A 16,821-nucleotide genomic window follows, 5' to 3' on the forward strand; every position below is an offset into this window, starting at 1 on the left:
TGCAACTGTGTGCATCCATTTTGATAGTTTTTTCTATTCATTGACTTCTATTCTCATTTTTGTGTCCTTAAAAAAAAAACAAAAAAAAAAAACGGATCCGTTAAACGAATTGCAAAAACGTAGTAATATGTTGCTGTCATTTAAAAAAAAAATGATGTCAATTGATTTGATAGGTCTGGTTTCTGATTTCACAGACAGTCTATGAAGCCGATCTTCTGCAGCATGAAGAGAGTCAGGGAGAAGCTTGCGGCTGTCCACTTATCTCCCTGACTCTCTCCGTGCTGCAGAAGATCGGCTTCATAGACTGTCTGTAAAATCAGAAACCAGATTCAGACCTATCAGGACCCGAAAAATGTCTCTTTTATACGTCAATTTTTTCTTTAAATTACTTAAAACACTTTAAGTGTACCTGACCTGATTGTCGTGAAATGCATTCAGCTGCCAGAAGTTCCAGTATCAATGGATAGGAACATGACAGGTTGGTACTATGCACAATGCCAATAGGATACGAATGTGCGTTGCATACAGTACCGACTCGGCGTGGTCGTATCCATCGATAACCGAAGTTGAGACAGTTGGGAGGGCCCTTACACACAAAATGGTTGTCCAATCCAATCCTCTAATTCATGGGTCTCCAAACTGCGGCCCTCCAACTGTTGCGAAACCACAACTACCATCATGCCCGGACAGCTAAAGCTTTGGATTTGGCTGTCCAGGCATGATGGGAAATTTAGTTTTGCAAAAGCTGGAGGCCCGCAGTTTGGAGACCCATGCTCTAATGTGTATGAGGGCTTTCTCAGGGTAAAGTGTAGAGTTTCTGAAACCCTAGGGGCACAGACCACCCTGATCACCGCTCTGCTCCCGCAGCTTCTCCACCACTCTGGTGTAAAGACACAATTAGTAAGTTCTTATTATTTATGTTAATTGAATGGTAACATGAAGGGATGAAAAGGAAAAGGCCCCTGCTGAGCAGCAGGGTGTATCTCCGTATTGTGTAAGCATTTCATTGTTTATTTAACCTAATCAGCATGCTTCAGCTCCGAGTAGATTACATGAAACTCAACTGGTTAGATTACATAGCACAAGCTGCTTCCTACTGGTGACCGTACACACAGCCCGAGATGGTGGTGATATATGATCGGAAATGATGATTATTACTCATTGTTTTGTGTTTGCTGAAGAAATGAGGTGAGGTATTTATGGTGGAGAAGGAGAAAAGAGTAGATGAGACGTTATATCTCTAATCCAACCTAACACATTTTCCACTACTGGCATACTAGTTATATACTCTTTTACAATTACAGTGAAAAAAAACTTTTACAAGATTAGACCTCAATTACCTATGCTTATGGTAGACATTAATGAGTGGTCAATGGTAGATCAACCTCCGGGACTCTTGGGCATCTGAATAATGAGGAGTTGTATATTGTAGCTGGCCGGCCCCAGTGCAAAACCTGTAACAGGGCCCCTCTATTATAATAGTTAATATATAGTACTGGCCTCCTCATATAGGGAATAGACTTTATAGGCCCCCTCAGAGTCCTGTACCCCGATGCAATTGCACCCCCTATAGCTATGACCCTAGTATGTAGCACATCATGGAGCACTGTGGCCGCTTGAAGAAAACATGTCATGTCGTGTTGCTGTACTCCTTAAAGCGAATGTACCTGGTACAATCGCTTTAAGCTTTACCCATGTATAGAACGGCGCTGGTGCCGCTAGCCTTTTTTTAAACCGCAGTCTGGTTCCTGTGTACGGCGCCGCTCTATTCACGGGCACTGGGCCGGGGGTGAAGCACTGGAGGCGGGCTTATTCTAATGGAGCTGCGTCATAGAGGAGGGGGGGGTTGCTCCCACTGGAGGCAGGCCGGCCCACCTCCAGTGCTTCATCCCTGGCCCAGTGGCAGTGAATAGAACGGTGCCGCACACGGGAACCAGGCTGTGGTTAAAAAAAAGGACTGTGGAACCACGGGAATCGGGCCAAGGATAAAAAAAAAAAGGACCGTGGCACCGGCGCCATTCTATACATGGGCAAAGTTTAAAGCGAACATACCTGATGGTACATTCGCTTAATTACACTGTTCAGCTGCAATGAGCTGCATACACAGGGATATGCTACATTGGTCGGGATCTTCCACCTCTAACATACGGTCATGCAACCTAACCTAACGGTTATCAACATAAAATCCCAGAAAATCCACTTAAGAGGCTACAATTGTAAAAGTATGGAAGAAATATGTAAAACAAGGCCTATATCTGATACAATAAATCTCCATTGTTCAGAACCAATCATTTCGTATACCATAATGAAAAGCATTCGCCTTATCTGAGTGTGCAGCTTAACTCAATAGGGGGAGGTAGATAAGCAGCTGCCATTTGACCCCTGTTTTCCCCCATGGTAGATGTTGGGCTGTCCGACACATTACATGTGTATAGATAATGAGCAGATTCCATTGGCAAATTAACACCTAAGCTGTATGGTCATGTTAATATAGATTTCCCTCGGCCGGGTCTTGCACTAGCTTGTACAGGATGTAATTCTAATAATAGCATATTACAAATGTCTTCTTTATGTAATTTTCTAACCAGCTCTTCACCTTAATCGCAATTAAAGCAATTAAAACTGACATTCTATCTCCTCGTACACAGCGTGTACCCCTCAACATGTACATTACGCACACAGGGACCTGCCTAGCAGGCCAAAGCCTCGTAATTATACATCACCCCAAATGGCGGCGGAGCAGGAATAGTCAGCATGGAAAGACAGAGCTATTTCTTCCGATCCTAAGCCTGGGAACAGAGCATTTCCTTTTGAACTTGAATAACTAAACAATGTTTAATACCCTTGAGAAATGAATGGAGTGTGCGGAAAGACAAACTCAATTTTTTTCCCCCTCTTCTAACCACAACATTACCGCCTGCATTGTTTGTAGTAGAATGGACTTGGAATAATGATATCCCCAGAGCCACTGCTGATAGATCTGAACTGATGCTGACACCCTACTTTTGTCTCTGTGCATTAGATTCCTTAAAGGGGTTGATCAGCACTAAAATTTATTTTGTTAAAGGGCTAAAATTAAATAACATTTTTTTTTTAAAGTAATTTATACCTGCTGGTCAGCGCATCCTGATCCAGGTCTCAAAACAATGTAAAATAATGTTTCTACAGCCCATAATGCAATATAGGCTGGAAGAACATGTTAAACAGCGGTCTTTGTTTGACACTCAAAACAACAGCCATGTCAAACAGCCGTTGTTTTACGTTGTGTGAACGCAGTCTAAAATTGCTGTGGGATTTTTACTAGTACATGAGCATGAGGATTTGTGATAAATCACCCCCACTACCACAAACAGACACATAATTGTGAGTCTTGGGTCAGAACTACAACTATCCTCCATCCCTGGAGGACCTGCATCCCTGGTCTTATCATATAACCCACCCACAGCATTGGGTGCCAATTCTGTATTTTTAAGTTAATAGGAGACGGATAGTGGGTGGGCCCAAGACAGCAATACTGGCCATTCTGTCCTGATGGCGTCCATACTTACATGTACTCTTCTCCAGTTGCAAATCTTTACAGATTTTAAAGCAGACCCTACTGGGAGCTATGCCTTTTCTTCTATGCAAACAGATGCATGGCAGCCAACAGTCTTCTTGGGTGTGTTTGCTACGAGCCTACATCTAATGCCTACAGACACCTTCACACAGGATAAAATATCCAGAATTTTGGGAGTTCTGACTCGGTCTTAAGTAAAGCTGCTTTCCAGTAGTACTAATGGTAGATCTGGGACCTAAAGCATTAAGAGATTAGGTATAGATATATTAAGAAAATGCATACTTACTCAAGAAAGGAAACCTTTTGCTGCCAGAGACTCTACTTACATCAGAGATTATTAATGCAATACATGTTGCCAGTTTTTGGCCTCTTAATCAGTTCCAATGTCAATGGAGAAGCAATACCTCCCCCCACTTTTATAGGCCCCCACGGACAACCCATTTATAGAGAGAATGCAGGAAAGTATTCAAGAAAGAAACTGCTGAGCATTCATTGTTTCAGCAGGCTCCCTGTCCAAGCCACAAAAGCTGGATTTGTTTCCAATAACCAGATCTACAGCTCATTTGGACTGAAGCTTAATATGAAAAACAGAAGGTGTCAGGAGAAAAACCTGTCCAGGAGAGAGGCGAGTAGCAGCTACTGTCATACTGAGCCACCATCCAGCAGTGGTTAATGTTGTATGACCTTCTGCCTCCAACTATGCTGGAATATACAAAAACATGAGGCCCTTTATAGGAAAGAGTTATGGCTAACGTTATACCTGTCATACTTGTACACATAATAGAGAGAATAAATAGAAAGGATCATAGTGCACAATGGTGCTTTCATATTATGGATGTGTAAATGTGGCCTTATGAGGATAGTAGGCGACATGATGGAAATGTCTAGCCCCAACATAAACGTTCCCTGCTCGCTACCGGTGCGCCAAGATCAAGCGGGTAATAACTCCCCATTCTTATCTGCTTAGGGCCCTATTCCACCGGACGATTATCGTTCAGATTATCGTTAAATCGTTAGAATCTAAAGCCATAATCGTTCGGTTGAAATGCAGTTAACTATTAACGACCGATAGAGAAATCGTTGATTGCTTTATAAGACCTGGGCCTATTTTTATTGTTGCTCGTTCGCAAATCGTTTGCATTGAATAAGACGTCGTTTGGTCGCAGTACATACGAACGCAATAGCGAAGAAAAAACTATCGCAAATATGATCATAAGTAACGATTATCGTTCCATGGAAATGAGTGAACGTTTTCAGGTCTTTTGCAATAGCGGTCGTTTGAGATAGTTAATCGTTAACGATTATGCGAACGATAATCGTCCGGCGGAATAGGGCCCTTAATGTCAGTGCTGCGGGGAGCTGTGGGGGGGCTGCCCGGGCAGATAGTTGCTATCCGGATCGTTGGTCTTTCAACTGGTTGAAAGACATTGATCAGCCGACACCGTGCCTGTCGGCTGATGGTTGCTTTTTCTTACACAAAGTGATTATCAGCCTTAATGGCCAATAATCGGTCAAACACGGCCGATAATCGTGTAATAGGGCCTATATTTTGTTTGAGCAGAGTCTCCTACCAGTAAATTATGGTCAGGCCTACCATGGTATATGATGGAATAACGTTTTGGTAGTTCAGTAGATGGGGCCATAGAGATACACAGCAGGAGAATTTCCAGGCATATATGCTTAGGGTTGAGCTCAGGCATGGTGTGTACTTGGCCTACCATATCTTACTAAGCCTTTTGAAGGATTTCATAACTTTTTTTTTTCAAGTATCACACGCTGTAAAACAATGCTAATACATTCCTGGGGGAGAGTTTTGGTTCGGTCCATAGAGAGATCAGCCTACACTATATACACATTATCATTTTAACATGTAAACGAGGCGACACAGGAAAGGTTATATGCCCCGCTGCCCATTTTACTCCTGGCGGCACAATGTGAATTAAACAATTCAACTAATGTGTATGTCCTTGTTTGTTGTGACTGCAGCCTAAATTATTTAACATGAAAACTCTTCATGCTTTATTACCTCCAGCACAGCGCTATGGCCAATTAAAAGGTCTGAAGCCGCCATCATTCGGCTCGCTCCCCCGTACCCCGGCTCAGTAACATCTAATGTGTGCTAACACCCTTTCTTCACTTGTGTGATGGCATCAAGTTTATTTCAGCCACATAAAATCGCTAACGCTTGAAAACGACACTGGATTCAATTTACTTCCCTAAAACATTTACCAAAAAGATACAAGCTTCTTCGGCGGAGACAGCTAATCACTTTGCTATTCAATTACTTACTGGAGAACCAACAACACAGTGTCTTGTAACTCACCAATGGAGGTTTCCCAGTTGTCTGGCGATTGTTTTTATGTCTTATTATAATACTGTACAAAATAGGCTAAAAAAGTATTTTAAAAAAATTAACAAAAAGAATTAGGCTAGGTGGAGTGCTGCGCCACTGTTTCCTCTGCACTGCAGTCAGCATTGTTCAATGTGCCAATTGATTTCAATGGGAGCTTTAACACAGGACTGCACAGTACAATTTTTCCCATTGAAAAGAACTGATTTTTTTTCTTACGTGTAACCACAAGGTTTTTGGTGTGGAAACTGGTTTGAAGCAGTTTCCACACCAAAAGCCTTGTGGTTTTTGTCCATGTATAGGTACCATTACCCACCTGCCATTAACATGCACAGTGGCACCTGATCCCTACTGCTCCCTACATCCTGGTCTCCTCGTGACCACTGTGGATAATGATGGGCTGAGAGGGTACTTCCTTGTGGTGAGCAACAGAGACCACAAAGTGCAGGAACGGCAATGGCAGGAAATTACAGTAGGTGAGTACTGCATTTCAAAGAATGGAGAACACTCGAAATATGCCTTGCTCTTATGAAAAAAGTGTGTATTTTATGATTTTACAATAAAAATTGCATGGCTGCAAACCATAGTGCTGGAGCTTTTTCGTCAATGTAAGGGCTCCTTCCCTTACTTTTTCTTCTTAGCATGAGCCATACAACCCCTTATAATCTTCCCTTCTGCATGATCTTCTCTTTTCCAGTCATCGATGACTTGCTGTATTGGTAACCACTCTCTATAAATATGTAATAGACTTATAGATGTAGTATAGAAAGGACCACCAGGTATATGGGATGTAAACTATAAACAGCATAAGCAGGGAGGACAACCAAAAGGGATAATATTGTATGTGAATGTTATATATTGTATACTATTACTTTTACTATTTTTTATGTAATGGTAGACTTCATGCAAAACCTCTTGTATTACATTCATGGCAAAACTACACTATGGGGACGCTTAAAAGTATTTGTACTCTGTACAGATACAATGTCAATGCTACGGATATAAGCCAATGGACGCAGGTAAAGATTGTGCCGTGTGAAGATTCTTAATTCACAGAGCAATAAATACATCAGTCATGTCTGGCCTGTCACTTCTGCAGAAAGGTGGTCTGCCCCTCGATGCCACACCTCTCCTACTGCAACACTGTCCTGGTATGACACCGAGACAGATCTTACCGAGTCACTTATCTCCGCTCAACAGACAGAGACTTATTCTTATAAGAGTCATGCAGCAGACTGGCTTGTTAGTCACACTCATTAGGGCCGCAGGGAATATTTATGGCCATTAATAAATAGTAACATACATGATCTAAAGCAGTGTACTTAAAAATGGCCGTGACAAGGAGTTAAAGGGTTAGTCCTGTCAAAGAAAGCGTCAAGTCCAAAGTCCCCAACCAGGAGCCACATCAACCCTTGATGCCATCCTCTGCAGCAGTCACAGACACAATGCTTTGTTCTCAAGATGTCGCTTAATGACAAGCAACGCAGTAGGACAGCCTGCCAATTGTTTGTGCTGGTCTCTCAGTTACTTATAGCCAAACTAGAATTTACTAACATATGAAAGGAGAACTAGAAAGTAAGAACAACATAGATATTTAATATATACCACACAGTCTGTAACCTTACAGGGTTGCCTTGAAGGCAGTAGTGGATTATAATAGGGGCGTTTTGGGCGGCAGCCCGTGGCCCTGAGCTCCTGGGGGGCCCATGACCACCCAAAAAGACTTATACTTTCAATGGTGTACTGTCTCCTGGCTACACTTCGCCATGATTTGCAAAAAATCTGTTCTTTAATGGCAATTTTGCACAAATCAGGACATCATGACATTATCTATCCTGTACTATGAACGCCAGGCTAGTGCTTCCATAGTTACAGTGGGGTGGGGGGGGGGGCAGGCTTGGTGAACAGCCCGGGGCCTATGGTAAAGTTAATCCGCCCCTGCTTAAAGGGCCTCATTTTCACCAGGGATGGGCGGCCCAAGTATAAACTAAAGCCACCCAGTATTGGCAATGTATGGTGGTATAATTTAGGAAGTCAATTGTGGTATTCTTCAGAGTATTAGGAATTAAGTATCGCCTATATGTGTTTGTTTTTTAAACAGGTTAGAGACAAATATTGAAACATGTTCCTCTTGTCTAATCTGTTTCTATTTTTCGACTTTGTAATTTTCATCTATTTTTTTGTCCATTATTATGAGCAGCCTGAGCTGCATTGGTGATATATTTTACAGCAAGCCTCTTGGGCATAGGCAACAATGCACAGGACCTGTCCCACTGACATGAATGAGATAGGATACTGGGCATGCTCCGGAACCTCTGCCTAGGTCAATCCACAGGGAGGGAAGCTGATTGAAAATTGTCAACTGTATTCTAAGCAAGATACAGATTATTTACTATATGGGCTAGTACAGAAGACTGTGTAATTCCATATAGAGACATAGAGGGACATTTATCAATGCTTACACGAGAAAACTGCTGTAAAAAGGCAGATTTTTTTTTGCACAAAGCCAAAAAGAAATTTGGATCAAAACTAAGCCCTGATAAATCATCCGCATTGGGTGTTCACATGTTCCATGAATATGGTCTATACACAAAAGATGTGCTACAGACCATGTGTATGATGATGCTGGAAGCTCTGAAACATGTTTGAGCTACTGTACTGACACAACCGCGCTGCTGTATTAGTGCAGTAGCGCGAACATTCTTTAACACAGTTTTGGAGCTCCCGTCATCATAATAATACATGATGCCAGGAGGTTCATGAATCCAGTCCATAGCACATTTTACGTGCAAGGACCATATTCACGGAACGTGTGAATGCCCCTTACACATGGGACAGATCTTATTGTGTGCCTATACCATGGCATCTGGTGGCATCAAGAATATGAATTGGAGATTTCTATTAGGACATGCTCAAGATGGAAACCTCTGATGGGTACATGCCTAAAGAGCCTTAAGGCCCTATTACTCGAAGCAATTATCAGCCATATTCGGGCGTTAGGGTCAATAATCGCGTTGTGTAATAGAAGACAATGATCAGCCGCCATGCACGATGTCAGCTGATCGTTGTCTTCCAACAGGCTGAAAACGCTAAAGATCAGCCTGGCAACTATCTGCTGCTGTTATTCCGTGTATTAGGAGCGGTGGCAGCAGACTACTGCTCTCTCCTATGGGCTGCTGATCTGACGATCGCTCAGGCAGCCCCCCACCCCCACCCACGGCTCTTACTCGCTCCTCTTCGCTTGCTGACAGCCCATGTAATAGCAGAGGGCAGGAGAATGAGGAGTAAGTGAGCGCTGACCTGACAGGTCGGCGCTCGCTTGCTCTCCACATCGCCCTGTATAATAGGGGCTTTACTTTTATCATATATTTCAGTTTATTGCTTGTTTTTTATATGATTTCATAAATCAGAAGATTGCGAATTACATTTTTATGTTCGTTTTCAAATATGAGTCAACATGAAAACTGATGAGACATAGTGGTTAAACGTTCCACCAGATACATCCAACCTGCTGGCCATGCTACTGGCGAGGCTTTTGTATGCATTCACACATTAGCCTAGTATCTTTCAGAAATGCTTGTACGGGAAAAATGGGTATTGACTGTAGGAAGACGCTTGAGAGTGCAGATAAGCAAGAGTTTTTCCTAGACGAGCGGCAGCGGGACAATGCTGGAATACTAATGCCTGGCTTGACAAAACCTTGCGTTTTCCCCCCTCTAGTAAATATTTTTGTGTGAGCGATTAATGGCGCACTAAGCAGTCTCCTTCCCACCAGGGAGACGGCCAATTAATCAAAGCAAAACAGATACAATATTATAATAACCCTGAGACATGAAGAGCAATTACAACTCTTCTCCCCATCTCAGCATTTATGAAGAGGAGAAAACAGCAGAATCGTGATGGGGGGAGGAGAGCGGGCTCACAAGAGGATGGCTTGTAAAGTGCCACAAATAATGACAACATTACCGAAATGACCCATCACCGGCTGCTACGCTTAGAGGAGGCAAAATGTGCTTTGGATATTTACAAATATATTGAAGACACTTTCCGGAACTCAATTTATACATTTGAGTTTTCTGTTTCTATGTAAAATCATAGGATATTAACTTCGGCCAAACGGCCCCCAGGGCAGGACTGTGCCCCTTTACAAAACAAGAAGAACTAGTCTTAAGATAGTTATACACCTTGAATACTTGATGGCTGAACAAACATTTGGCCGTCACTTATCTCTCCTGTCCTCCCCATATTACAGGAACATTTGGCACATGTGAGGTAAACTGCAGCCAGACAGCTTGGCTGTGGCTTATCTCTCGCAGAACAAAAGGGTCAGGTGGTAATTTTCCATCACATCTCCACTGACATCTTTCGGTGGTTGCTTGGGAGAGCGCTATACATCTTATATTGGCAGCAGGTACAGCTGGTGGAAGAATCAGGTGTATGGGGACCTTTACATGTCTAGGTAAATAAGGTGTGAGTTAATTAACACATGGCCATCATACTGCTCAAGAAAACAGGCAGCAAGATATATATATTTTTTTTACAATTGAGTTCTTTGAGGCTGTCTGGGGAGCAGGAGAGGTATTACCACCTTTCCTCACTCCACTGGCAGTCCAGTCTTGGAAGTATACTGCCTGAGAGGAGGGGGGTGAATACCATATGCGGATTATCACATGCAGGAAAAGCACACCCACATGTGGTGGTCAGTGGCTGCATCATGGTGAGACAGCATTGTGCAGCTATTGGCCACTGTATACAGACCAATAGCCACCAGGAGTCAATCTGGAAATTTAGTGGCCCAAAATAATTCCATTGCACCCTCAGTGTATGTTCACACAGTGCAACTTTCTGTATAGTATTATTTATTATTATGTAATTTTTCCTCCCAAAAAATTTGTGGATGGATGGGAACAACATATACACTAGCTTTATTCCCTTTCTTGGGTCAAGAAGACAAATGCACCACCAGAACTATATACAATATGTATTATTGCTTCTTACCCCTTGGCTCCAGTGCTGTGTCCTTCTTCTTTGTCCTGTCTAAATTTTGTAAAACATTGCGGCTTTACTGATACAGATCTTCTCTGCTCGTTCCTACATACCACATTATTTACCCTGGATCACACAGCCCGATACTTTCTTTACTGTTACCATTGCTCAGTCTTTCCTAACCACAAATGTAAACTCTGTTACAACCAGTAAAGGATCAGCAATCAAAGAAAACACTTTGGTGATACAACTTTATTCGGATGCACTAACTGGAAGCCACTTTTTTGCAAACCTCACACAGGTTCTGTTCCATATTAAAGCAACGATATACTCAGAATTTGACCCCCCCCCCTCCAAACCACTTGTACCTTCGGATAGCTGCTTTTAATCCAAGATCTGTCCTGGGGTCCGTTCGGCAGGTGATGCAGCTATTGTCCTAAAAACAACTTTTAAATTTTCAGCCCTGTGTCAGAATGGAATGGCCTAGAGTATCTATGCCCTAGGCTTACACCGCCTCTCCGTCCCTCCTCCCCACCCTCTTCATCATGCAGCTGTGCACTGATTGGCTGATGAGGAGCGAGGGGAGCCGGGAGCTTCACACAGCTGCGCCAAGCAGGTAATGTATGCTCCGGGCTGGGGCTGCGGGCAGCGGGTTGTGTTTAAAGGGGCTGGCTCACATATCTGCAACAGAATGAAAATTCCACTGCGGGTATGTGACCCCATAGACCTACACTATAACAGGATCTGCAGCGTATTTCGCTGCAAACTCGCAGCGTGATATCTGCTGCGGATGCAATACGTGTGAAGCTACCCTAAGGGTATAAACACACACACACACACCGTATACGCAGCGTATTTACTGCTGCGATACGCAGCAAATACGCAACAGATTAGATCTAAATAACTGAACACAGCATCAAATCTGCACCACCAAATCTGCTGCAGATCTGCTGCGTATTTGCTGCGTATCTGCTGCGTATACGGTGTGTGTTTGAACCCTAAAAGGTAGTTTTTTATGACAATAGCTGATTGATTAAAAGCGGCTATCCGAAGGTACAAGTGGTTTGGGGGGGTCAGATTGTGGGTACAGAGTTGCTTTAAATCATGCAGATTTGCCTGGGAACTTTCCAACAGAACCCAAATTGTAGGGGGGTGGGGGAACATAACATTCAATCTGAATGGTTTGGAATCTACATCTAGGAAGTTTGCTTACAAATCTGTAGCAGGATCCACAACCAATCTGTGCACAATTCACAACAGAATTGACATGATTGGGCGAACACACACATTAGGATGCGGGTTGTACTTGCATCACATTAGTCTCCTATAGTGAGGAATAGAAGAATTTTACTGCAGTACAGGAAAGTGCAACTGTAATGCAATTTGCAACAATCGAAAAGAACTTTGTAAGGCAGTCAGCATTTAAAAAAAAAAAAAAGTAACTCCACCTAAAACTGAATGTTCTATGTTTGGTGGAATTACCCTCAACCTTCCAATCTTCTCCCTGCCACAATTATCAAATCATATAATTACTTTATAGACATTTATAGGAGCCACCTCTGCACTGTTCAGTACATCTTGCCTTCATGCTGATCTTTTGCACGACCAGCCAGTTCCATATGCTGTATTATGCAGAATTACTGTTTTTCCGAGCTTTTCTATCTTTTTATAAAACACAGCCACAACATCTCTGCACCTGCACAGGTCTGGATAGATGACAAACATACAATTAGGAGATCCTGAGTCTACCAGCTAAATGTTAATCCTGCGGGCACCACACGATGATAAATGGCAGCCCCAGAGCCTGTGGTTCAGTCATCAATAGCCGGAGCCGATGTCGTTTAAAGCGTTTTTCTCAGTACAAAACACTTCAATATGTAATGCAAAAGTTTCGCATGCAGAGAGAGAATAAACTATGGCCTAGTGCAATGCTCTTCATATGCAGCAATGACCTTTCTCGACCCAGAACCAGGACACAGTGCCATCATTTTTACAGGGCAAGAGGGTTCATGGAAAGAACATTGCTCCTGTATATAGGTATTGCCATATATGTGATATTTTGCATACCCTTTAAATCTAGTATCTTGGCTATTTAGCGGACACAATTGTAGACAATGGGGGAGATTTATCAAACATGCTGTAAAGTGAAATTGGCTCAGCTGCCCCTAGCAACCAATCAGATTCCACCTTTCATTTCTCAGACTTTTCACAGACTCTTTAGAAAATGAATGGTGGAATCTGATTGGTTGCTAGGGGCAACTGAGCTAATTTCACTTTACAAGATGTTTGATAAATCTCCCCCAATAGTTTGACAATCATATATACTACGGATGTAAACATACATACATTGCACAATAAATAAAGGGGTTTTACAGGTGTACTTGGAGGGGACAAGGAAACCATCCAATAGCCATGGGATTCATGCACAATACACTACAACTGTGCCGTCCTGCCAAATGACTGTGCAACCCATTAATCTATATTGCAGACTCTTATGACAAGATTATAACATGGCATAAGATATCGCCCACAGGGGTTTTCCCATAACAGGCTATCATGGCATTAGCAGATTGTATATTGCTCATATAAATGCAGGCTGACGCCTATTTGTCTTACATTTTACCGACGACAGGAGACACCTGGTATCTGGATGCAGCTGGCATGTTCAATGTCACCTGAGATCTCTATGTGCTTGGGTGACGCCTCTTTAGTGACATTAGGTAAATGGTGTCATCGTCCACCCACGCTTACAGATCAACCTTCCAATGTTCCTGAATGAGGGATGGTGGTATACCACAGCCTGCACGGAGATCTCAAACAGCAAGATGAAACATCTCTTCTCACATTGGGAACTAAGTGCACCTGTATATGGGCAAGTACAGCTATTGGCTAAAGCAAGCTAATGAAAGTATATTGCCACCTATAGACATGACTTTAATCTGTAGATCACTGGTGGATACAGCTTTTTAAATTATTTTCTATTGTTAAACAGGCCATCTGGCAATTTAATTTAATTTTGTAAAGTGGCCTGGCTGGGCAAAATAAAATTATAATTTTTTATTTTTTTTTAACTTCTCACTGGCTGTGATCCCTACTGCTGACTGTTCTTCCTGTTCTTCACACACAAGGAAGTGCTCATCCAACCAATCACTGGCTATGGCACGGCATGGCTGCAGTGTATAGGAAGTTAGGCTGCCTTTACACAGACAGATTTCTCTGACAGATTTTTGAAGCCAAAGTCAGGAATGGATTTGAGAAGAGGAGAAATCTTAGTCTTTCCTTTATGACCTTTTCTCTGTTTATAGTCGGTTCCTGGATTTGACTTCAATAATCTGTCAGATAAATCTCTCTGTGTAAGGACACCCTAAACCACTTTAAGGGTGCCTTTACACATAGCAAATTGCAAGTTCGCAGCTAAATCCGTTGTGATTCCAGCCGCTGTCACTTTGATTAGGGTTACATACTTGCAGCAGAATTTTCATCCCGCTGTAGAGTTTGTAAACGCCGGCCCCCTTAACCCACGGCGGCCAGGTAAATATATTACTGGTTGCTTTGGGGGCTCCCGCCATCCCGCACTGATTGGCTGAGCGGGACATCAGTATGCCGAGTACCACAGAAGCAAGCCGGAGCGTAGACCGGTAACGTATTCACTGGGCCGCAGCGGGATAAGGGGGTCGGCATTTACATACTCGCAGTGGGATGAAAATCCCACTCTGAGTATGTAACCCAATTCAAAGTGACACTACTGGAACGGCAGCGGATTTTGCTGCAAACTTTTCATTCCGTTACATGTGAAGCTACCCAAAAGGATATATCTAGGACTAGAAAAACATAAAAGCACCAACAAAAAGAGCACCACACCTGTCCATAGGTTGGGCATAGTACTGCGACTAGGCTCCATTCACTTTAATACAGCGGAGCTGCAATACTGCACACCAACTAAGGACAAGAGTGGCTCTGTTTTCGCTAGCTGTGCTTTTTAAGTCCTGGATAACCCCTTTACCATTACACATAAGACTGACAGAGTCACCAGATTGTTCATAGATTTGACCGAATTTAGCTGCCAATAGCCTGACGGAAAATATCTTTTGTTTTCCGTGAGCTGTACAAATAGGTAAAAATTCCTCTGCACAAACTATAAAGGACAAACATTTCTAATAAACAGACAGGCATGACTAAAGCCCGCAGATCAATCCTACAAAGAGCAATAGCTGTGACATGCAAGGTTAAAATGCTTGTATTGCAAGAAGAAAAGATCATTTCTTTAAACAAGCTCCCAACAATGTTCTAGTAGTGACAGTGACACGTTCCATGAGTCAGACATCCATAGGAACATGCTGTTCTAATTGTCACTGTAAGAAGGAAAACTTTTCATGAAATTTCTATGACTTGTAAATCAAGTGGCTTACTAGTAGTGTTGAGTGGACTTGCCCAACTGTTCAGGTTCGGCTTTTTGACTCCCGGTGGCTGGAGAAGTTGGATGTTTTCCTGGCAGCCTCAGGTCGGCATCGAACTTCTCCAGGCACCACGAGTTAAATGCCGAGCATTTGGGTTCGGAGAATGTTGCCGAACTCAAACAAGTCAAAAGTTTGCACAACAGATTTATGAAGGTTTCTTATCACTTCTCAATTGTTAAGTGTATGGTCTGTAAGTCTCCACACATCTTTATGGCAAATTCTCCCCTTTGACCATGTCGATAGATCTCTCACTAGCCAGCCAACACCCTGCTCTGCACTGAAGAGGGACAACAACCCCAGAAACAGCCGTCTGCAGATGGGAAGTCTTTCCTTTTGGAGAGATTGTTTGGCTTGCCATAAAATCCCTAGTCAATGTACTAAGACTCCTAGAGTTACAGCACTATTACACGATTATTGTGTGAAAAATCTTTATATAGTTGGAATTTAAACGATAACTGTTCTGTGTAATTGAAAGCAACAATCGAAAAATCCTAACACCTATCGCTCTGTGTAAGGGTATGCCCACACTAAGAAAATTACAGAGAGCTCACCATTAATTCCACCGCTCGTCCCTGCGTGCTCCTGCTTCACTGTCCGCCCATCCCATAGACTCCATTCAATGTTCAGGCAAATTTTGGCATCCACCTGAAGAATCCACCTGACGGACGGCGGAATCTGCCTGACCGTAGAATTGAGTCTATGGGTCACTGAGGACAGTGAAGCGGGAGCACATAGGGACGAGTGGCGGAATCCACGGGGAGTTCTCCATGTGATTTCCTTGATGTGGACATACCCTTAGGGTACTATTACACGGAACGATAATCAGCCGAATCAGCCCTATCCGGCCATGTAATAAAGACAACGGTCAGCCGATGATCATTGTCATCGGCTGATCATTAATATAGGTTTTGACCTATAATCGCCGGGTGCCGACCGCTCGAAGTGTGAGAGCTGTTTTGCATATCCTTTCTTCCCTCTAAGTATGGCAGGTAAGACTATGCAGTTCAGGTAATAGCAGAACGACATGGCATGAAGGGCAAGAATTCCTGTCAGAAATCTAACAGCACCTTCTATGTCATGCTAGCCGAGTAATCAGATCTTGGTAAAAAAAAATAAAATAAGCAAAGAAGCTATTAAAGTTAGTTTACTCTTTATGGTGTGGGCAACCTTGTGCACTAGCATGAAGTATCATCAGAGACTTGTAATCTTCAGCTTTCAGCTAAGGAACAGACACACACTGTCCCTGCATATGACATTGAGAAGATCAGTTGTACATCATTTTTGATCAAAAAGAGGATTGTGTCTCAGCACAAGGGAAAGGGGAAACATTCCCTAACATCTCTATTTGGAGTGTTTCTCCTCTACCTTGTGCAGAGAAGCAACTCACCCTTTGATCAAAAGACGACGTACAGGAGAGCTGATCACGTGTTGTGGAATGGCCTCAGTGATCTCATGTTACACAAAAAAGTGTG

General features: G+C 42.9%; 1 protein-coding gene across 3 annotated transcripts in view; it reads right to left on the bottom strand.

Moving 5' to 3' along the window:
* Positions 1-16,821, bottom strand: part of TANC2 (tetratricopeptide repeat, ankyrin repeat and coiled-coil containing 2) — a 355,778-nt gene that overhangs the window by 152,769 nt on the left and 186,188 nt on the right. The gene's annotated exons all lie outside the window — the stretch shown is intronic.

The sequence above is a fragment of the Dendropsophus ebraccatus genome, chromosome 14 (genome assembly GCF_027789765.1).
Source record: "Dendropsophus ebraccatus isolate aDenEbr1 chromosome 14, aDenEbr1.pat, whole genome shotgun sequence".
In the NCBI taxonomy this organism is placed as follows: Eukaryota; Metazoa; Chordata; class Amphibia; order Anura; family Hylidae; genus Dendropsophus; species Dendropsophus ebraccatus.